The sequence below is a fragment of the Benincasa hispida genome, chromosome 9 (assembly GCF_027475165.1).
Source record: "Benincasa hispida cultivar pf3 chromosome 9, pf3_genome.v1.1, whole genome shotgun sequence".
Taxonomy (NCBI): Eukaryota; Viridiplantae; Streptophyta; class Magnoliopsida; order Cucurbitales; family Cucurbitaceae; genus Benincasa; species Benincasa hispida.
This window is the reverse complement of record NC_143486.1, coordinates 55,261,583-55,285,287: the sequence shown is the minus strand read 5'-3', so window position 1 is coordinate 55,285,287 and position 23,705 is coordinate 55,261,583. Positions and strand designations below refer to the sequence as shown.

At 36.8% G+C, this 23,705-nt stretch overlaps 1 pseudogene across 1 annotated transcript; it reads left to right on the top strand.

Moving 5' to 3' along the window:
• The first annotated feature begins 8,131 nt into the window (after positions 1–8,131).
• Positions 8,132–16,205, top strand: LOC150033926 (pyrophosphate--fructose 6-phosphate 1-phosphotransferase subunit beta 1-like; annotated as a pseudogene). The gene is made up of 12 exons (XR_016531713.1): positions 8,132–8,261; positions 8,375–8,493; positions 8,580–8,685; positions 8,899–9,004; positions 9,124–9,187; positions 9,534–9,622; positions 10,239–10,289; positions 13,546–13,881; positions 14,372–14,416; positions 14,513–14,582; positions 15,330–15,418; positions 16,035–16,205. The product of XR_016531713.1 is annotated as a pyrophosphate--fructose 6-phosphate 1-phosphotransferase subunit beta 1-like (transcript).
• The last annotated feature ends 7,500 nt before the right edge of the window (positions 16,206–23,705 follow it).

The following is a 23,705-nucleotide window of genomic DNA, read 5'->3' as shown; positions in this document are numbered from 1 at the left end:
TTTTTTTTTGTATTCTGTTTGGTAACTGAGTTGATTGATATCTTAAAGGAAGAGTAGTGACATGCATTGAGTTTTGTTTTTTCTTTTTCTGTGTTTTTTTTATGATTGTAAATCTCGCTTTTGTTTGGAACTTGAGTTTTACTGAATGCGTTTGAGGCCAGTTGCTACTTCTTAAAGTTTTAGAGTGTTTGATTTGTGTGTTATATATGCGTGAAGATGAGATCACAAAGCTGTTTCCTGATCTTTTTGGCCAACCGTCAGCAATGTTGGTGCCAAGTGATTCCAGTTCGATGCAGATGAATAAGAAATTGAAGATCGGAGTTGTCTAGTTTGGTGGCCAAGCACTGGGAAGGCATAATGTAAATTTTGGTCTATTTGGTAGGGTCTCATTGTGTCCACATTTATAAATCAAGAATAAATGTTTGCTTTTCTGTTCAAGTTGTGGCTATCTGGCAGCTTCTACGATCTTGGTGAAGATTACCTACAGGTTCATGCAAAAGGAAGCACGTTGTATGGTATCAAGGGTGGTCCTACTTCAACTTTGCAACAGTCACCAAAGTTGAGTCCAAACGAAATATGAATTCTAAAGCAGTTACGAAGAGAAATGAGTACCTTGCAAGCAGAATCAAATCCAAAACTTGTGGGGACCTCTTTGCATTTGAGATCACCATCAATAGTTTTTGGGCAACCAATCACTCGGGTTTTCAAATTCTTACTTCTAAGTTGAAAACAACAGAAAGAAGGGGAATATAAATAACAGAGTCTTACACACAAAAAAAATGGTACCCTAGAGTAATTAATTACTCGACCTTATATTTCTGCAATAAAAACAACATATAATAGCTTATCCATATATGACAACGAGAGTGAGAAAGAGAGAGCAAAAAGGAGGGAGGAAATAGACAAATTTCGTAGTTCTAAAAAATAACTAAAGTTTTCAACGAAGAGAAAGGCATTTGTGTTGGATCATCTCCACCAATTACAACAAGGCCATCCAGATCAAGCTTCTGAGTAGTTTCTTCAGCTTGCTTAAATTGAAAATAGAACCGAACTGTCAATTAATGCCTTGATTACAACTAAGACGTCTCAAAATGAAAATTCTGGGAAGAAAGAGTTTCACCTAATATGGAGTTTCAATCTTAACCCTCCCACTGCATATCTTATCAAAACCACAATGATAAAAGAAAAATGTATTTAAATCAAGAATTGCATTCAAATGGCAATCACTTCGCATCAAAACTGCATATATTCACACTAACAATTCTAATAAGTGAAAGCTAGAAATCCCTTCAAGAAAATTAAACTAATTGCGATATGGGTAGATAAATTGTGCAGTCAGTTCTACATATTCACATTTCATGATCACTAAGAAAGGAGTAAGAGCCATTTGTGCGTTGAACGAAGGAAAAGAGGCGATGATCGAACGAAAGTCAAAACGGAGGCATTGAAGGAAGCTGAGTGTACGGACAGATGCCTAGGCTAAATTCAAACGAGAAGTTATTCCGGACTACTCGTGCAAATCAGATGATTTTTAGACCAAAAGTTTTTAAATTGAATGTAGATTTGGTGTGAGGGCTGCCTTAATGAAATTCTAACTCTCAAGCTGTCAAATTCAAGGAAAACGGAGAGGTGCTCACCAGTGTGGAAACAGTCGGGCCGGGGGAGTGAACTCGAGACTCCGAACTATCACCAGAGAATTTCAAGGCGAAACTCTAAGGTAAACTAGTAAGACATTTTCACACATTTTTGAATAAGGAAATGTCTTGAGATAAGGCCCGAAAGAGTAACTAGTTTACCTTAGAGTTTTGCCTTGAAATTCCTTGGTGATAGTTCGGAGTCTCGAGTTCACTCCCCCTGACCCGACTGTTTCCACACTGGTGAGCACTTCTCAGTTTTTCTTGAATTTGACAGCCTCAGAGTTAGAATTTCATTAAGGCAGCCCTCATACCAAATCTACATTCATTTTAAAAACTTTTGGTCCAAAAATCAACTTATTTGCTTGAGTAGTCCGGAATAACTTCTCGTTTGAATTTAGCCTAGGCGTCTGTCCGTACACTCAGCTTCCTTCAGCGCCTCCGTTTTGACTTTCGTCCGATCAACTCCTCTTTTCCTTCGTTCAACGCATGAATGAGTACTTACTCCTTTCTTAGTGATATTTATGAACTTAAATGGTTTGTGGGTTAAAGTGAAGTGTTCTGCTCCTTTTATAGGCATTTCACCCTTCTCCTTTACCCGACACCTCCTCCTTTGATCATATCCAGACATATTCCTCTCATTCTGCCAACACCCTGCCTCATCCACCTTCTATTTGATATGTCTTCTCCATGCATCGAACTCACTTTGCATGAACATTTATTCGTCCAGCTCTTACTATCTCTGTTTCAGACTTCCATCAATAACGCCATTTGTCTTGATGAGCTCATCAATCTTGCGTAACACAGTCCTCAGCACCGCTCCATCGTTTAGTTCCTACATCTATCGCTTAGCTCCAACATCCCGTCGTGTAGCTCAATCGTTTAGTCGACGATCTCGTTCTCAACGATCTCGCGCATAGCCTATCGCTTAGCTACTGCGCACATCGTTTACCTCCATCGTTTAGCGCCGACGCCTTATCGTCCAACGTATCCACTAATCGCTTAGCGTCATCGCCCAGCACCCAGCGTCCATCGCTTAGTATTTCGCCTATCGTCTAGCGCTATCGTCCAACTTCTACGCTTATTGTCTAGCACTTACACTGATGTGTAGTATTTTACCTATCGTATAGCCCGATAGTCTAGCACGTGACTTCTTATTGTTTGACGCAGTGCGCATCATCACGATCGTCTAGCGCATCGCTTAGCTCTGTGCATTGCTATACGATCACTTAGAGTTTGCTGGTTAGTGCTCTGTGTGTTATCTCTGTTTATTTCTTCTTTTGACTTATAGGTACGAAGGGATGTGTGGTTTACCCAAAAACTTTGATTCAACTTATTGCTATGCTTTGGGTTACACTCCTGGAGCTCTCCTCCAGAGTGGAAAAACTAGACCAATATCATCGATCTGTCTGTTCCACTTCTGGTACCTTCTGATCATTTTAGTCTCTAACCTTTTAACCTTTCATTCTTTTTCTTGTTATCAGTTTCCTCCATAGATTTTTTCCTCGTTTCTATTACTTATAAGTTAGTTATGCATACTTGGTAGGAAATTTGGCTGCTCCAGTTGAAGATTGGATGGCTGGCGAAACTGCATTGACTTCGTTAATGGACGTGGAGAGGAGACACGGTATGATTTCTTCATGAAAACGTGCATTCCTGTTCTCATGTTTTTTTGAGTAACACGTTAATAATTTTTTTCCTAGAATATTTTTTATGGGGAATAAGAGGGGAAATGACAAACAGAGTATCAACAATCCAACTAAAATGAGAACAATGGAGTTCACTAGAAGAAGAAAAAAAAAAAGAAAGATGAAAAAAAACTCCCCAATCTATATTAAAAAGACATTAGTTTTCTAGTTGATGAAACTTAAAAGTTATCTTTTTTCTTTTTTTGAGTATCCAAATATCTTACTAGTTACTAACACATTAATATAAAGACTAGTCAAAGTGCATGTAAGATCAGAAAAACAAGCATAAAAGTGAAGTATCATCATGTAAAAGTGGAGTATCTTTTCTCTTAACAATTTTGAAAGGCTTTGGATTGATAGAACATTTTCATAAAGTCTATTTTAATATTTATCATTTGATGATCTCTTTCTAAAGGTAGATTTCGTTTGGCAGGTAAGTTCAAACCTGTGATCTCGAAGGCAATGGTGGAATTAGATGGTAATATGATCTCTTTCTAGAGCAAATTACGTTTCCTATAATCTCTTTCCCAGCCTTATAATTCACGCCGCTCCATTTGTCATGTGAAGAGGTCAGATCAGAATCCTACCATTAATTATGCAAGTTCAAATCTAAAAGAAGAATGGAGCAGGTGATCTGGATATAGGTATCTTACACAACCAAATTGATGAAAATCGAACCTATTTTTCAGAATTTGGATAAGATATTTTAATTAATTCTCGGTCAAATTCCATAGCACATCAACGCACGCACAAGCCGCATCGTTTAAGGCATCCTCGCCCATGCGTGCGTCCTTGCCACCTAACTTCAACGTGAGCCCCGGCTAGCGCATAGCCCATGCACATATTTCCAATAGAAACACAGAAAATAAACCACGAGTTTTACAAAGCTCAATGAGTGGAATCATAAATACAAGTCTTTTTCAGATCATAAGCATTATATCACGAGATTCCAATGCAAACCTTCATCATTCCATGAAGCTTTTCACAAACCTACACACACGGTAGATAATTAACATTTCGCATCTAAAAATATTCATTAACCTATGTGCACATAGTTCTCCCTTTCATGGGCTCAGAAACTAGGCTCGTCGGCCCTCTGACCATCCCATTCAAGGTTTTTCCTTCCCACAGGCTCAGGAACTAGACTCTTTGGTCCCCTGATCATCCTGTAAGGATTTATTTTGGGCTCAGGTTCTAGGTCCATAAACCCCCGACCATCCCAAACTCATATTCATCTCATAATATAAACTACCACATATTAATTCTAAATTTGTTTAAAAGAGTAAAAGGAGAAACCACTCACAGTGACCTACTGAGATTTCTTTTTCCTCACAGTTTACCCGGTTTCCCTTACTCTTCTGCTGGACCCTATTTCAGATTTAACTTTAAGCTTAGATTATTCACTCTTTCGGGCCTTATCTCAAGACATTTCCTTCTTAAAAAATGTGTGAAAATGTCTTAACTAGTTTACCTTAGAGTTTTGCCTTGAAATTCCTTGGTGATAGTTCGGAGTCTCGAGTTCACTCCCCCTGACCCGACTGTTTCCACACTGGTGAGCACCTCTCGGTTTTCTTTAAATTTGACAGCCTTAAAGTTAGAATTTCATTAAGGCAGCCCTCACACCAAATCTGCATTCAATTTAAAAACTTTTGGTCCAAAAATCACCTGATTATCACGAGTAATCCGGAATAACTTCTCGTTTGAATTTAGCCTAGGCGTCTATCCGTACACTCAGCTTCCTTCAGCGCCTCTGTTTTGACTTTCGTCTAATCAGTGCCTCTTTTCCTTCGTTCAATGCACGAATGGCTCTTACTTACTCTTTTCTTAGTGATCTTTATGAACTTAAATGGTTTGTAGGTTAAAGTGTAGTGTTCTGCTCCTTTTATAGGCATCTCACCCTTCTCCTTTACCCGACACCTCCTCCTTTGATCATATCCAGGCGTATTCCTCTCATTCTGCCAACGCCCAGCCTCATCCACCTCCTATTTGATATGTCTTCTTCATGCATCGAACTCACTTTGCATGAATATTTATTCCAACTCTTACTATCTCTGTTTTAGACTTTCGTCGATAACGCCATTTGTCCTGATGAGCTCATCAATCTTGCGTAACGCAGTCCTCAGCACCGCTCCATCGTTTAGTTTCTACATCTATCGCTTAGCTCCAATAGCCCATCGTGTAGCTTAATCATTTAGTCAACGATCTCACGCATAGCCTATCGCTTAGCTACTACGCGCATCATTTACCTCCATCGTTTAGCGCTGAGGCCTTATCGTCCAACGTATCCACTAATCGCTTAGCGTCATCGCCCAGCACCCATTGCTTAGTACTTCGCCTATCGTCTAGCGCTATCGTCCAGCTTCTACGCTTATCGTCTAGCGCTTACACTGATCGTGTAGTACTTTGCCTATCGTATAGCCCAATCGTCTAGCACGTGACTTCTCATCGTTTGACGCCACGCGCATCTTCACGATCGTCTAGAGCAGCGCTTAGCTCCGCGCATTGCTATACGATCGCCTACCTCATTGTTTAGTTCCCCGCATTGCTACACAATCATCCAGCGCTCGCCTACACGATCACCTACCTCATCGTGTAGCGCCACTCACTTACTAGACGATCATCTACTTCATCGTGTAGCACTGCTCATTTGCTACACAATTGTCTGCCTAGTGCCTTGCATTCAACCTCTTGATTTCTCTGCTCTTGCTCACGCGTTCTCAACGCATGGGCGACTTTCATGCAATGCGTTCAACTTCACAATTTCACACATGATTGTCCCTGACTTAGTTTTATTTTATGCGTTTTATACCAAACGGCTGGTTTAGTGTTAACCTTGCACTTAGTTAAATTTCCATTAGTTAAATTCCAAACTTTTTGAAGAACATTTATTCAACACTTAGAGTTCTTCCTTTTTAGCATAGAGTTTCATACCTAGTCAGGTTCTTTAGTTATTAGCTTAAACAGGAAAATAGGAATGCAGGTTTCACATCTACAATGGGAAATATATTTAATTAGAGCTGATTGGAAATATGTGTATCAACCAGGTATCTTCATGATTCTGTTGCTCTTCATTATTCGTGGTTATCTCTTTTCTCTTTGGATACGGAATGATATTGTTTGGACAGAGTAGGCTTGTTACTCTTGTATGAATGAACCCAAAGAAGTTTAGCTCAAGTCATTCTGCGGAATTCTTTCATGTTTTTTGTTTTGTTTCGTTCATAGGTCCCAAGCCCTTCTTAGAAACAAGATAAAATCGTATATCGAAACGACTTCTGGCATCACCGGAAGGTCAGTTCAAATCTTGGGATTTTTATGTCACGTGGAAGCTTGTATATTCATATTGGTAAGTGGAAATTTTTTCAACCTTCCTGCTTAAAATATATTGGGAAAATGGCTAGGGTAGTCTCTCTGTTTGTGTTTTTTTTTCCTAATACTTATAATCTTGTTAAATTACAATTTTCGTCCTTGAACTTTCATGTTTTTGTCAAAATTTTGTGTCTAATAGCTTTATGATATTTTTAACTTTTCTTAAATCATATTGATTTATTAGATATGAATTTGGGATGCTAAAATTTCAATTGTTATGTTTAGATGCATGTATACGTAATAGATTCATTTTCTAAAATTTAAGGGACTAATTAGACATAAAATTGAAAGCTCAGTGTAGGGATGAACACTAAAACTAACATAATAGATGCATTTTTTTAAAATTTTTACTAAAAGTTCAGTTCAGTTTAAAATCACAAGGAAACCAAATTTTTCGGTTTAATTTGGTTTTTGATTTCAAAACCAAATTAAACCAAACCGTGTATGTATATATATATTTATCTATTTATTTATATATACATATTTATCGATTTATTTACATATATTATACATTATATTTATTATATTATGTATAAAAACCAAAAATCGTTTGATAAGTTATTTGGTTTTTAGTGGGAATAAGGATTATGAGAATTAGGAAGACAATCCTATTCTTGTGAAGTAGTGATGGACGCTTATTAGAGAATAAAATAATGAGTTCTTTTGGTTATTCATGTTTCAAATTAGCCATTTTAGCCTTTGAATTTTAAGAAATAGATTTAAAAGTTCCCTCTACAAGTAGATTCATTAAATTTAAATAGAAAATTTACTAGATGACTTATGTGGCAAGATGACTTGGAAGGGAAAATTTAATTTTAATATTTCCCTCCTCTCTCTTCTTTCTCCCCCTCTATATCTCCTCTTATTCTCAATCCAACCTTTTCATTGTCAAGCTTTACACAAAATTAACTTGCAAAATGTCATGGTAGGATGTTCTCAAAGCTCTCTTTCTGCCAACTAATACCCTACAACTTCTAACAAAAGCAACCAACTCTACACGTCCTACCCTTCATAACGTGTTTTTTTTTTTTTTTGTATTCTGTTTGATAACTGAGTTGATTGATGTCTCAAAGGAAGAGTAATGACATGCATTGAGTTTTGTTTGTTCTTTTACTGTGTTTTGCTTATGATTGTAAATCTTGCTTTTGTTTGGAACTTGAGTTTTACTGAATGCATTTGAGGCCAGTTGCTACTTCTTAAGGTTATGGAGTGTTTGAGTTGTGGGTTATATCAGCGTGCAAATGAGATCACGAAGCTGTTTCCTGATCTTTTCGGCTAACCGTCGGCAATGTTGGTGCCAACTGATTCCAGTTCGGTGTAGGTGAATAAGAAATTGAAGATCGGAGTTGTCTAGTTTGGTGGCCAAGCACTGGGAGGGCATAATGTGATTTCTGGACTATTTGGTAGGGTCTCATTGTGTCCACATTTATAAATCAAGAATAAATGTTTGCTTTTCTGTTCAAGTTGTGGCTATCTGGCAACTTCTACGATCTTGGTGAAGATTACCTACAGGTTCATGCAAAAGGAAGCACGTTGTATGGTTTCAAGGGTGGTCCTGCAGGGATCATGAAATGTAAACATGTGAACTGACTGCACAATTTATCTACCCATATCGCAATTAGGTTAATTTTCTTGAAAGGATTTCTAGCTTTCACTTGTTAGAATTGTTAGTGTAAATATGTGCAGTCTTGATGCGAAGTGATTGCCATTTGAATACAATTCTTGATTTAAATGCATTTTTCTTTCATCACGGTTGTTTTGATAAGATATGCAGTGGGAGGGTTAAGATTGAAAGTCCAGATCAGGTGAAACTCTTTCTTCTCAGAATTTTCATTTTGAGACGTCTTAGTTGTAGTCAAGGCATTAATTGACAGTTCGGTTCTATTTTTAGTTTAAGCAAGCTGAAGAAACTACTCAGAAGCTTGATTGGATGGCCTTGTTGTAATTGCTGGAGATGATTCCAACACAAATGCTTGTCTCCTCGTTGAAAACTTTAGGTATTTTTCAGAACTATGAAATTTGTCTATTGCCTCCCTCCTTTTTGCTCTCTTTCTCACTCTCATTGTCATATATGGATAAACTATTATATGTTATTTTTATTGCAGAAATATAAGGTCGAGTAATTAATTACTCTAGTATACCATTTTTTTTTTTTTGTGTGCAAGACTCTGTTATTTATATTCCCCTTCTTTCTGTTGTTTTCAAATTAGGAGTAAGAATTTGAAAACCCGAGCGATTGGTTGCCCAAAACCTATTGATGGTGATCTCAAATGCAAAGAGGTCCCCACAAGTTTTGGATTTGATTCTACTTGCAAGGTACTCAATTTTGGTGACTGTTGCAAAGTTGAAGTAGTTTCTTCAAGAATTCAAGGAAAAAATGGAATGTCGCATTCATGAGATGAGACTCTTAATAGGCTCTGCTGATGTTTATGCAGATATATTCAGAAATGATTGGTAATGTGATGGTTGATGGTCGATCTCCAGGAAAATATTACCACTGTAAGTATTTTGCTTAATGAAATTAAAACTAAAAATAGTTCCGATATGTTGAATGTTCATAATAACTGAATTATTGACATTACAAGTATTTCAAGTTCAGATATGTCTACTTTTTTAAAATATATATTTATAAATAAATAAATAAATCAATAATAAAGCCCATCTTGTTGCTTCATCTGTAAAAAATTGAGCACTTCTCTCTGCTCAATTTTATTAACCTTTTCTATTTGATCTACCTAATGTGAAATTGTACTTTTTCATTGTTGTGATGTTGATACCTTTTTGTTTCTCACTCAAGTTTCAAGTTTATTATCATATGGCATTAACAGTGTACATATATCCACAGTTGGACGACTTATGGGCCGTGCTGCTTCTCACATCACACTGGAGTGTGCTTTGCAAACTCATCCAAATATTACTATTATTGGAGAAAAGGTAGCTGCTTTATTTAAACTACTTAAGATAGAAACCTTTGTCAAGGAGGACATTTATCTCCACATGCTTTACCAGATAGAAATCTTTGTCAAGAAGGGCATTTACCTCCACATGCAACCCTAAGGTTGTTTATTCTCTTTGAGAACTAGATTTTATCTCAGTAATAACTAATAATCTCTGCAACAGATACTCTCATGTAACCATGAAAATTGAAATTGTTGAGTCAGTTAATATATCCTGTTTCAGAATTTCATCTTCTTGCATTTTTACATGGAATGGTAAATATCAAACAAAACTTAAGAGTAAAGATGAAAATTTGTGATAAACAAAGGATTCATGGAATTAGGTTGAAACTTTTAATATGGTGCAATGGAACTAAGTATTGACATCCCATATCATATTCAATTGCCTAAGTGATATCGAATGCCTTTTTTGTCAGCTTTGAAAAATTTGTTCTCTACCACCTAGTTGTAGTTGACTCATGGAGATTTATTGGTTTTGAATGTATGCAGGCGTAAAAATTTTCAGACAAAAAATAATGTGTTTTGAATGTTGACTCATTTATTAATAGAGCTTTAGTTTATAGGGTACATCGAATTTATAATGTGTTTTGCAGGTTGCGGCTAAGAAGCTTACCTTGAAAAACGTTACAGACTACATTGTCGATGTAATTAGTAAACGTTCTGAACTTGGTTATTAATTATGGTGTTGTAGTTATTCCCCATGGCCTGATTGACTTCATTCCGGAGGTATTTGTCTTGTTATTGTAACTAATTGTGTTTATTTCTTTTGTTGTATGCTCACTATCCACTAAACCCAAGATTCTCGGGATCAATATGTCATTCTTGAACTGATATCATTTATAACCCGCTTTCTACAGGTGCAACAACTTATTTCGGAACTCAATGAAATTCTTGCCCATGATATTATAGATGAGGATAGATTATGGAAAAAGAAATATTATAGATGAGGATAGGTTAGTACACCCAACATATTGAAGTTGTAACAATCCAAACAATCTGACTACATCGATTAGACCATCTGAGAATTCCAGCACTGCTTTGGCTCGAAAATGCTTTCTCTTCTCTCATCTCTCCCTTTCCCTCCCTCCGGCACCCTATTCTGACCTAACTCCCCGCCCTCTCCCCATCTCCGACCAAGCTTTTCCTATTCCCACCAACCTCAACCCTCATCTGCAACCCTCGGCTCATCTATCTCTCATGGCCCATCCAATGACCCTCCCCTCCAAGCCTAACTTTTCCGTCGAAGTTATCAGCTGTAAGATTAAGGACAACCACTTCTGTGCCCTCATCCAAGTTGGTTCAGTAATCATAGAAGATGTTAAGCCAAAAATCAAATTTCCTTGTCAAAATCGTAGCAACTTTGGTTTGTGGAGAACATCTCGACCCTTTCGAAACTTTCAACATCTAGCTTCTTTGTCAAAAGCGAGCAAGATGCTTCTGGTGTAACCAATATTTCTAAAGTCAGAATCTATTCAAACTGGTTTTTAAGATGTGTATTGTGGCCTGCAGTTGAAGGACGATTCTTCATTCACGTTCCATCAGGAACTCTTAATTCAGGTTGGTATTCCTTCCTTAGTTAAATGATGCTTTGTCCCTCTTTGAAGTTGAACAGGTGACTAAAAACCCTCGCTCAGTCCCAATCTCCTATGCAGACATAGTAAGGGGAAGAATGGTTAAGCCTGTTTTTCCAGAAAAACAGAGTCCCCTACCCCTTCAGAACACCAAAAAACAGAGCAAATCTAATGTTTGGGTTCTAACTCAAAATTGTCAATCTTCAAAAAATTGAAGACCTCGTGGCAGAATTCAAGCTTCAAGAGGAATAAGGCAAGGTGACCCTCTTTCTCCTTTCTTGTTTCTACTAGTCAGTGAAGTCCTAAATGCATTACTTTCCCAGTTTCGAGAAAAAGGCAAGTTTTAAAGGTTTTATTGTTGGAAAAGACATAATTCATGTTTCTATTTTACAATTTGCGAATGATACTCTAATTTTCTGCCAAGATGACAAAGAAAACTCAGCAACCTAAAGAAAATACTTGAATTATTTGAGTGGTGTTCGGGGCTGAAGGTTAATTGGGGAAAATCAGCTTTATGTGGCATCAATATATACCATTTCAAGTTACAATTAGAAGCAGCCCTCCTAAATTGCAAGGCTGTCTACCTCCCATTTATGTACCTTGGCCTTCCTTTAGGGGGATACCCTAAACAATTAGCTTTTTGGCAACCAATGATCGACAAAGTCCAAAGAAAACTGGATGGAAGAGATACAACCTCTTAAGAGGTGGTCGCGCCACCCTATGTAAGTCAGTTCTTTCTCATATACCAACTTACTATATTGTAAGCATTAATGGAAGAAGTAAGTTTGGTTGGCATACCAACGAAAAATTTTCCAGCAGCCTTAGAAGCCCATTGATTAATATTTCAAGATTTTGGTTAAAAGTGGATTCCTTGGTAGCCTTCAAGGTTGGTAATGGTGAAAGAATAAGCTTTTGGAAAGATCCTTGGTTGGATTTGGTTCCTCTAAAAATCTCATTCCCTAATCTTTTCTTTATCTCCACCAAACCCGAAGGTTCATTACAAGATTATTGGGATGAGATTTCAACATCTTGGACTTTTCCTTTTAAAAGACTGTTAAAGGATGAAGAGGCAGAAAACTTCGAGCTTCTGACTGGAAAACTCAGTCACTGTAAACTTAATTCGATTCCTAATAAAAGACGGTGGTCTTTAGAACCAAGTGGGGTTTTCTCAGTCAAGTCTCTTGTAAAGCATCTATCCTTCTCCTCCCCAATTTGTCAGCCATTAGAATCAGCCTTATGGAAGTCTAAAAGCCCTAGAAGGGTGAATATTCTGATTTGGATCATGCTGAATGACTCTCTTAACAGCGCAAATATCCTCCAAAGGAAGTTACGTACTCACTATATTTCTCCACAGGTTTTCACTCTTTGTTGGGTAAAGTCATAATCTCTCTTGCATTTGTTCTTCCATTGTGTTTTTGTAGAATTTTGTTGGACATCTCTCTTCAAGTGCTTTAATGTCAGCTGGGTTCTTGATAATGATTTTAAGGTTAATGTGCTTCAACTCTTGATCGGGCCACGTTTGAAGAAGAAGCCAAGACTACTTTGGACCAGCGCAGTTGAAGCTTTATTATCAGAAATTTGGTTTGAAAGAAATCAAAGAGTATTTCAAGACAAAGCTTCTTCTAGTTCCGCTAAATTTGATATCGCCCATATCAACGCCTCCTCCTGGTGCTCGCTTTCCAAAGTTTTTCAAGACTTCTCTTTACAAGATATCAACCTCAATTGGAAAGCCTTTATTTTCCCGCTCTCTTGATTTTGTAACAGCATAGTGATGGTTATTATTTTCAGTTTAACTTTCAGATAATCATTCGGTTGTAAACCTTGTCTTTTGCAAGGTCCTCTTCATTTTGTACTTAGCTTTGGATTCTAGTCTTTCTTGGAGATGATGAGAATGCTAGGGAGATGTCAACCTAGTTAAGATGTCCTAGTGCATTTGCTGATCCGTTTTGTGCTTTTTAGTGTTCTTGACTGTATTTCACTTTATGTGTGTTTCAAGTCACATTTCTTTGGGTACTTATTCTATTCGTGCTTGAACTTTTGCCGCTTTACTTAAATGCTCTTGTTTAATAATTTAGTGATAACACATATTATATTTAGCACTTGGTTAGTAGGCAAATCAGTTCAGATCTAAAAAACATGCATGTTGGTAAATGCATTAAGATCTTTTAAATTCATATTTGATAATTAGGGGCACTAAGTATCTAGACTTCCATTATGAACTCGTAAAGAAAATGACCAATCAAGTGATGTGTTAGGCTTATAGCTAATTGTACTTTGTTGGTTAGAGCTCTGTGTGTTATCTCTGTTTATTTCTTCTTTTGACTTATAGGTACGAAGGGATGTGTGGTTTACCCACGAACTTTGATTCAACTTATTGCTATGCTTTGGGTTACACTGCTGGAGCTCTCCTCCAGAGTGGAAAACCTGGACCAATATCATTGATTTGTCTGTCCCACTTCTAGTACCTTCTGATCATTTTAGTCTCTAACCTTTTAACCTTTCATTCTTTTTCTTGTTATCATTTTCCTTCATAGATTTTTTCCTCATTTCTATTACTTATAAGTTAGTTATGCATACTTGGTAGGAAATTTGGCTGCTCCAGTTGAAGATTGGATGGTTGGCGGAATTGCATTGACTTCGTTAATGGACGTGGAGAGGAGAAACTGTATGATTTCTTCATGAAAACGTGCATTCCTATTCTCATGTTTTCTTGAATAACATGTTAATAATTTTTTTTCTAGAATATTTTTTATGGGGAATAAGAAGGGAAATGACAAACAGAGTATCAATAATCCAGCCAAAATGAGAACAATGGTGTTCAATAGAAGAAAAAAAAAGAAAGATGAAAAAAAAAACTCCACAATCTATATTAAAAAGACATCAGTTTTCTAGTTGATGAAACTTAAAAGTTATCTTTTTCTTTTTTTGAGTATCCAAATATCTTACTAGTTACTATCACAATACTATAAAGACTAGTCAAGGTGCATGTAAGATCAGAAAAACAAGGATAAAAGTGGAATATCATCATGTAAAAGTAGAGTATGTTTTCTCTTAACAATTTTGAAAGGCTTTGGATTGATAGAACATTTTCATGAAGTCGATTTTAATATTTATCATTTGATGATCTCTTTCTAAAGGTAGAATTCGTTTGGCAGGTAAGTTCAAGCCTGTGATCAAGAAGGCAATGGTGGAACTAGATGGTAATATGATCTCTTTCTAGAGCAAATTACGTTTCCTATAATCTCTTTCCCAGTCTTACAGTTCACGCCGCTCCATTTGTCATGTGAGGAGGTCAGATCAGAATCCTACCATTAATTATGCAAGTTCAAATCTAAAAGAAGAATGGAACAAGTAGTCTGGATATAGGTATCTTGCACAACCAAATTGATGAAAATCGAACCTATTTTTTCAGAATTTGGATAAGATATTTTAATTAAGTCTCGGTCAAATTCCATAGCACACCAACGCACGCACAAGCCGCATCGCTTAAGGCATCCTCACCCAAGTACGCGTCCTTGCCCACTAACCTCAACGTGAGGCTCGACTAGCGCATAGCCCATGCACATAGTTCCAATAGAAACACAGAAAATAAACCATGAGCTTTACAAAGCTCAGTGAGTGGAATCATAAATACAAGTCTTTTTCAGATCATAAGCATTATATCACAAGTTTCCAATGCAAACCTCCATCATTCCATGAAGCTTTTCACAAACCTACACACACGGTAGATAGTTATTATTTCACATCTAAAAATATTCATTAACCTGTAAGTATTTTGCTTAATGAAATTAAAACTAAAAATAGTTCTAATATGTTGAATGTTCATAATAACTGAATTATTGACATTACAAGTATTTCAAGTTCAGATATGTCTACTTTTTTAAAATATATATTTATAAATAAATAAATAATATCAATAATAAAGCCCATCTTGTTGCTTCATCTGTAAAAAACAGAGCACTTCTCTCTGCTCAATTTTATTAACCTTTTCTATTTGATCTACCTAATGTGAAATTGTACTTTTTCATTGTTGTGATGTTGATACCTTTTTGTTTCTCACTCAAGTTTCAAGTTTATTATCATATGGCATTAACAGTGTACATATATCCACAGTTGGACGACTTATGGGTCGTGCTGCTTCTCACATCACATTGGAGTGTGCTTTGCAAACTCATCCAAATATTACTATTATTGGAGAAAAGGTAGTTGCTTTATTTAAACTACTTAAGATAGAAACCTTTGTCAAGGAGGACATTTATCTCCACATGCTTTACCAGATAGAAATCTTTGTCAAGAAGGCCATTTACCTCCACATGCGACCCTAGGCTTGTTTATTCTCTTTGAGAACTAGATTTTGTCTCAGTAATAACTAATAATCTCTGCAACAGATACTCTCATGTAAACATGAAAATGCAAATTGTTGAGTCAGTTAATATATCTTGTTTCAGAATTTCATCTTCTTGCATTTTTACATGGAATGGTAAATATCAAACAAAACTTAAGGGTAAAGATGAAAATTTGTGATAAACAAAGGATTCATGGAATTAGGTTGAAACTTTTAATATGGTGCAATGGAACTAAGTATTGACATCCCATATCATATTCAATTGCCCAAGTGATATCGGATGCCTTTTTTGTCAACTTTGAAAAATTTGTTCTCTACCACCTAGTTGTAGTTTACTCATGGAGATTTATTGGTTTTGAATATATGTAGGCGAAAAAATTTTCAGACAAAAAATAATGTGTTTTGAATGTTGACTCATTTATTAATAGAGCTTTAGTTTATAGGGTACATCGAATTTACATTGTGTTTTGCAGGTTGCAGCGAAGAAGCTTACCTTGAAAAACGTTACAGACTACATTGTCGATGTAATTAGTAAACGTTCTGAACTTGGTTATTAATTATGGTGTTGTAGTTATTCCCGAGGGTCTGATGGACTTCATTCCGGAGGTATTTGTCTTGTTATTATAACTAATTGTGTTTATTTCTTTTGGTTGTATGCTCACTATCCACTAAACCCAAGATTCTCGGGATCAATATGTCATTCTTGAACTGATATCATTTATAACCCGCTTTCTATAAGTGCAGCAACTTATTTCGGAACTCAATGAAATTCTTACCCATGATATTATAGATGAGGATAGGTTATGGAAAAAGAAATATTATAAATGAGGATAGGTTAGTACACCCAACATATTGAAGTTGTAACAATCCAAACAATCTGACTACATCGATTAGACCACCGGAGAATTCCAACACTGCTTTGGTTGGAAAATGCTCTCTCTTCTCTCCTCTCTCCCTTTCCCTCCCTCCGGCACCCTATTCCGACCTAACTCCCCGCACTCTCCCCATCTCCGACCAAGCTTTGCCTATTCCCACCAACCTCAACCCTCATCTGCAACCCTCGGCTCATCTATCTCTCATGGCCCATCCATCGACCCTCCCCTCCAAGCCTAACTTAGCCGTCGAAGTTATCAACTGTAAGATTAAGGACAACCACTTTTGTGCCCTCATCCAAGTTGGTTCAGTAATCATAGAAGATGTGGAAGCCAAAAAACAAATTTCCTTGTCAAAATCGTAGCTACTTTGGTTTGTGGAGAACATCTCGACCCTTTCGAAACTTCCAACATCTAGCTTCTTTGTCAAAAGCGAGCAAGATGCTTCTGGTGTAACCAAGATTTCTAAAATTAGAATCTATTCAAACTGGTTTTTAAGATGTTTATTGTGGCCTGCAGTTTGAGGACGATTCTTCATTCACGTTCCATCAGGAACTCTTAATTCAGGTTGATATTCCTTCCTTACCTTGTTAAATGATGTTTTGTCCCTCTTTGAAGTTGAACAGGTGACAAAAAACCCTCGCTCAGTCCCAATCTCCTATGTAGACATAGTAAGGGGAAGAATGGTTAAGCCTGTTTTTCCAGAAAAACAGAGTCCCCTGCCCCTTCAGAACACCAAAAAACAGAGCAAATCTAATTTTTGGGTTCTAACTCAAAATTCTCAATCTTCAAAAATGGAAGACCTCGTGGCAGAATTCAAGCTTCAAGAGGAATAAGGCAAGGTGACCCTCTTTCTCCTTTCTTATTTCTACTAGTCAGTGAAGTCCTAAATGCATTACTTTCCCAGTTTCGAGAAAAAGGCAAGTTTGAAGGTTTTATTGTTGGCAAAGACAGAATTCATGTTTCTATTTTACAATTTGCGAATGATACTCTAATTTTCTGCCAAGATGACAAAGAAAACTCAGCAACCTAAAGAAAATACTTGAATTATTTGAGTGGTGTTCGGGGCTGAAGGTTAATTGGGAAAAAACAGTTTTATGTGGCATCAATATATACCATGTCAAGTTACAATTAGAAGCAGCCCTCCTAAATTGCAAGGCTGTCTACCTCCCATTTATGTACCTTGGCCTTCCTTTAGGGGGATACCCTAAACAATTAGGTTTTTGGCAACCGGTGATCGACAAAGTCCAAAGAAAACTGGACAAATGGAAGAGATACAACCTCTTAAGAGGTGGTCGCGCCACCCTATGTAAGTCAGTTCTTTCTCATATACCAACTTACTATATTATAAGCATTAATGGAAGAAGTAAGTTTGGTTGGCATACCAACGAAAAATTTTCCAGCAGCCTTAGAAGCCCATTGTTTAATATTTCAAGATTTTGGTTAAAAGTGGATTCCTTGGCGGCCTTCAAGGTTGGTAATGGTGAAAGAATAAGCTTTTGGAAAGATCATTGGTTGGATTTGGTTCCTCTAAAAATCTCATTCCCTAATCTTTTCTTTATCTCTACCAAACCCGAAGGTTCATTACAAGATTATTGGGATGAGATTTCGATATCTTGGACTTTTCCTTTTAGAAGACTGTTAAAGGATGAAGAGGCAGAAAACTTCCAGCTTCTGATTGGAAAACTCAGTCACTATAAACTTAATTCGATTCCTGATAAAAGACGGTGGTCTTTAGAACCAAGTAGGGTTTTCTCAGTCAAGTCTCTTGTAAAGCATCTATCATTCTCCTCCCCAATTTGTCAGCCTAATTAGCCTTATGGAAGTCTAAGAGCCCTAGAAGGGAGAATATTCTAAATTAAAAAGAAAGATGAAAAAAAAAAACTCCCTAATCTATATTAAAAAGACATTAGTTTTCTAGTTGATGATACTTAAAAGTTATCTTTTTTCTTTTTTTGAGTATCCAAATATCTTACTAGTTACTAACACAATACTATAAAGACTAGTCAAGGTGCATGTAAGATCAGAAAAACAAGGATAAAATTGGAGTATCATCATGTAAAAGTGGAGTATCTTTTCTCTTAACAATTTTGAAAGGCTTTGGATTGATAAAACATTTTCATGAAGTTTATTTTAATATTTATCATTTGATGATCTCTTTCTAAAGGTAGAATTCATTTGGCAGGTAAGTTCAAGCCTGTGATCAAGAAGGCCATGGTGGAACTAGATGGTAATATGATCTCTTTCTAGAGCAAATTACGTTTCCTATAATCTCTTTCCCAGCCTTACTGTTCACGCCGCTCCATTTGTCATGTGAGGAGGTCAGATCAGAATCCTACCATTAATTATGCAAGTTCAAATCTAAAAGAAGAATGGAGCAGGTAGTCTGGATATAGGTATCTTACACACCCAAATTGATGAAAATCGAACCTATTTTTTAGAATTTGGATAAGATATTTTAATTAAGTCTCGGTCAAATTCCATAGCACACCAACGCACGCACAAGCCGCATCGCTTAAGGCATCCTCGCCCATGGGCGCGTCCTTGCCCACCTAACCTCAACGTGAGGCCCGGCCTAGCGCATAGCCCATGCACATAGTTCCAATAGAAACACAGAAAATAAACCATGAGCTTTACAAAGCTCAGTGAGTGGGATCATAAATACAAGTCTTTTTCAGATCATAAGCATTATATCACGAGTTTCCAATGCAAACCTCCATCATTCCATGAAGCTTTTCACAAACCTACAAGCACGTCGGCCATCTGACCATCCTATTCAAGGTTTTTCCTTCCCACAGGCTCAAGAACTAGATTCTTTGGTCCCTTGACCATCCTGTAAGGATTTATTTTGGGCTCAGGTTCTAGGTCCATAGACCCCTCGACCATCCCAACCTTCCTGTTTGGGTACTTATTCTATTCGTGCTTGAACTTTTGCTGTTTTACTTAAACGTTCCTGTTTAATAATTTAGTGATAACACATATTATATTTAGCACTTGGTAGTAGGCAAATCAGTTGAGATCTCAAAAACATGCATGTTGGTAAATGCATTAAGATCTTTTAAATTCATATTTGATAATTAGAGGGTACCAAGTATCTAGACTTTCATTATGAACTCGTAAAGAAAATGGCCAATCAAGTGATGGGTTAGGCTTACAGCTAATTGACTTTCAAATGTAAACTTACGAATGGTACGAATGAATGGCCACGAGATGATACGAAAAAAATTGTACTTTGCTGGTTAGTGCTCTGTGTGTTATCTTTGTTTATTTCTTCTTGTGACAGGAAAGCCCATAAGGAACATCTGAGGATTTTTCTACAGACACTACGTGATAAACAGTTGTACGCTAAGTTCAGCAAATGTGAGTTCTGGTTGAAACAGGTAGTGTTCTTAGGGCATGTAGTTTCAGCGGACAGAGTTAGTGTTGATCCGCAGAAAGTGGAAGTTGTTGTCAACTGGGAGAGACCAACTAGTGCAACAGAGGTACGTAGTTTCCTAGGCCTGGCTGGATACTACATATGTTTTGTTGAGGATTTCTCACGATTAGCATTACCCTTGATAGCTTTGACAAGGAAGAATGCTAAGTTTGAGTGGTTGGATAAATGCGAACAGAGTTTCCTGGACCTGAAGAAGAGATTAGTGACAGTGCCTATTCTGACACTTCCTATAACAGGGAAGGAGTTTGTGATTTATTGTAACACTTCGAGGCAAGGATTAGGTTGCATGCTTATGCAGGAAGGGAAGGTAATAGTTTATGCTTCAAGGCAGTTGAAGAAGCATAAGCGTAATTACCCTACCCATGATCTTGAGCTAGCAGCAGTTGTTTTAGCACTGAAGATCTGGAGACATTATTTATTCGGTGAGAAATGCCACATTTTCACAGATCATAAGAGCCTAAAGTATATCTTTGATCAGAAAGAGCTGAATTTGAGACAGAGGCGATGGCTAGAACTGATTAAAGACTATGACTGTACTCATAGGAAATGAAATTGAATTTCTAGCTGACGTTAAGAGATGGTTGGCTACCTAAGAAAGATTTGGGAGAAGCACAATATGTTTTTGGGATCCAAATAATTCTGAATCGCAAGAACAAAACATTAACACTATCTCAAGCATCTTATATAGACAAAATGTTGTCTAGATATAAAATGTAAAATTCAAAGAAAGGAATGTTGCCTTTCAGACATGGAATTCATTTGTCTAAAGAACAAAGTCCTAAGACACCTCAAGAGGTTGATGATATAAAACGAATTCCATATGCATCAGCAGTAGGGAGTTTAATGTATACAATGTTGTGTACTCATTCCAATATATGCTATGTAGTTTAAATAGTCTCAAGTATCTTCAAAGAACGAGAAATTACATGCTCGTGTATGGTGCTAAGGATCTAATCCTTACTGGATACACCGATCCTAACTTCCAAACTGATATAGATCCAAGGAAATCAACTTTGGGGTCAATATTCACTCTGAATGGAGGAGCAGTTGTATGGAGAAGCATCAAGCATAGTTGTATAGCTGACTTCACAATGGAAGCGGAGTATGTAGTTCCACTGATCTGACTAACCTGGAAGTAGTTCCGAATATGCACCTGCTTGTCACCCTCTATTGTGATAACAGTGGTGCAGTTGCAAATTCAAAGGAACCTCAAAGCAATAAACGAGGAAAGCACATTGAGCAAAAGTACCATCTCATTAGGGAGATTGTACACAGAGGAGACATGATCGTCACGCAGATAGCCTCACAAGACAACTTAGCTGATCTATTTACAAAGGCCCTCTCGGCTAAAATGTTCAAGGGTCACCTAGTAGGACTAGGTCTACGAGATATTTATCACTAGGGCCAGTGGGAGAATATATGGATATTTAATGCCCTAGTTTATTAAATGCTTTTTAGAAGTGAAAGTTGTCCCCATAAACTAACACAGGTCCTTTCAGTATGTTTTGTCCTCACTCACATGCATCTTAGGAAAATTCCCATGAGGTCCCAACATAGGATTGCTCCAAGCTAAGCACGCTTAACTTTGGAGTTCTTATGATTGAGCCACTAAAAAGAAAGGTGTACCTTGTTGGTATAGGTAGTAACTTTCAATTCTTTTTTAAGCCTTTCTTAACCATACTTTCATGTCCTCAGGATCCCTTTCATTTAGATGTGATATCGGTTCATTCATGTACCCCTCCTAAACTCGGGTCGTTACATGCCCACCAGCTTCCGCTTGATTCGTCCCTGAACTACATCTTACTGGAAGAGGTTCCGCTCTGATACCATCTATAACGCCCCAGGCCCAGGATTCGAAATCCGGATTTGGCACCTGATGGCCCCGACATTCCCCTACGTCCCCTGCGACCTGGCTATGTCGTCCTCCCTTGTCATCCTCCCTTCCTCCCTTGCCTTAAATACTTTTTAGAAGTGAAAGCTGTTCCCATAAACCAACACGAGTCCTTTCAGCGTGCTTTGTCCCCACTCACATGCATCCTAGGAAAATTCCAGGAGGTCATCCAACATAGGATTACTCCAAGTTAAGCACGCTTAACTTTGGAGTTCTTATGATTGAGCCACCGAAAAGGAAGGTGCACATTGTTGGTATAGGTAGTAACTTTCAATTATTTTTTAAGCCTTTCTTAAACATACTTTCATGTCCTCAGGATCCCTCTCATTCAGATGTGATATCGTTTCATTCATGTACCCCTCCTAAACTTGGGTAGTTACAGTTTTAGTCCAAGTGGGAGTATTGTTAGGTTTTATGTTCTAAAACTCGCAGTTTGTAAAGTTAAACATATTCTATTATCAATAAAATATGTTATTCAACATTTCTTCAATAAAGGTATCGAATTTATTAATTGCATTCATAAAGTCTAAATACAATCAACTAAGATCCATGGCTATTATATGAATACTTGAACCTTATGTAGAGACATATAGATGGATTGAGTTCGAGTAAGTAGCCAAAATGGTCTATGGTATATGATTAAGGTTGGGTACCTTATTCTGGTAACACTATTGGATGCGGTCTACTTTGTAGTTGTTACAAGTTGTTGTAAAGATACTACAAACGAAGTTATCCATATTCATTCATCTATTGACATGAAGAGTAGAGGCGTCCTATGCAATGAGTTTGCATAAGATCGAGCCAAGAAATAAGTTATTCTTACTTTATAATATTGTTTACTGTTTAAGACTGACAATTTTGCTTAGATGACCTAGGTAACTCGATCTTAATCCTGAGTTAACTATGAACTCCTATTTATTCAGGATTATTCTTAGATTTGCATAGGTGAGGGTTGGCTTAATAACGCTGGCTCAATAAGCCTCCCATTTTAGGGGTAAGACCGGGTAGATAGCTGGGAATATAGGGTGTAAAACGAAATTCACGCCTACCCGATTTAGGGATGGGAGAAAGGTTGTTCTCTTAAGTATTGAATCAAGGTCTTGAATAAGGGGTCCCACCCTTTCACTAGCTCGAAAAGGTTTTGGTTTAGTAATTGGATCATAAACCAATTGTTCATTAGAGGATTAGTTGGAACTTAAGGAACAAGACATAATAGCGAGGGTAAAACAACACATTGACCCAGTCGGAATTACGAACAACCTGTGAAGGGTCGACTTACTAGTTATGGTTATATTATGTAGACACAAATATGTCTATAGTAAAAAGAGTGCAACTATCGAGCTATAATGGTGTGACTCGATAGTTAACGAATACTGATTAATCCGGTATAAGAGTTTTAGCCAATTAATCTTAATCGTTGGAGCTTATGATCTGTAGGTCCATAAGGTCCCTCTACTAGCTCATAAAACATGAACACCTTGAATTATTAAATTGAGTGGATTTGGAATGATATCAATTTGAATTGTTCAAATTAAATTTCAATTTGAAAATGTTCAAATTTGAAATTAGGGTTTTTGAATTTGAATTAGTTCAAAATCAATGTTTTGTTTGATTATATTCGATATAATTAACGTTTAATTTGTTGATATTAAACGAAATTGGAGAGTGTATAATATTTAAATGTTGATTTAGATATTAATTACATGAATAGGATTTATGTTTAAAATTAGGTATGTGATTAATATTCAATATTAAATTAAATTAAATTAATTAAATTTGTTTAATTAATTAAAAATCAAATTAATTTCCAATTTTAAATTCAATTTAAGAAATTGGATTTTGTAATTTAGGTTTAATTAATTATGAATTAATTAAATCAAGTTTTAAATTAAATATGAATTAATTAATTAGAAAAAATTGGAAATTTGGAAGAAGTGGGTTTTCC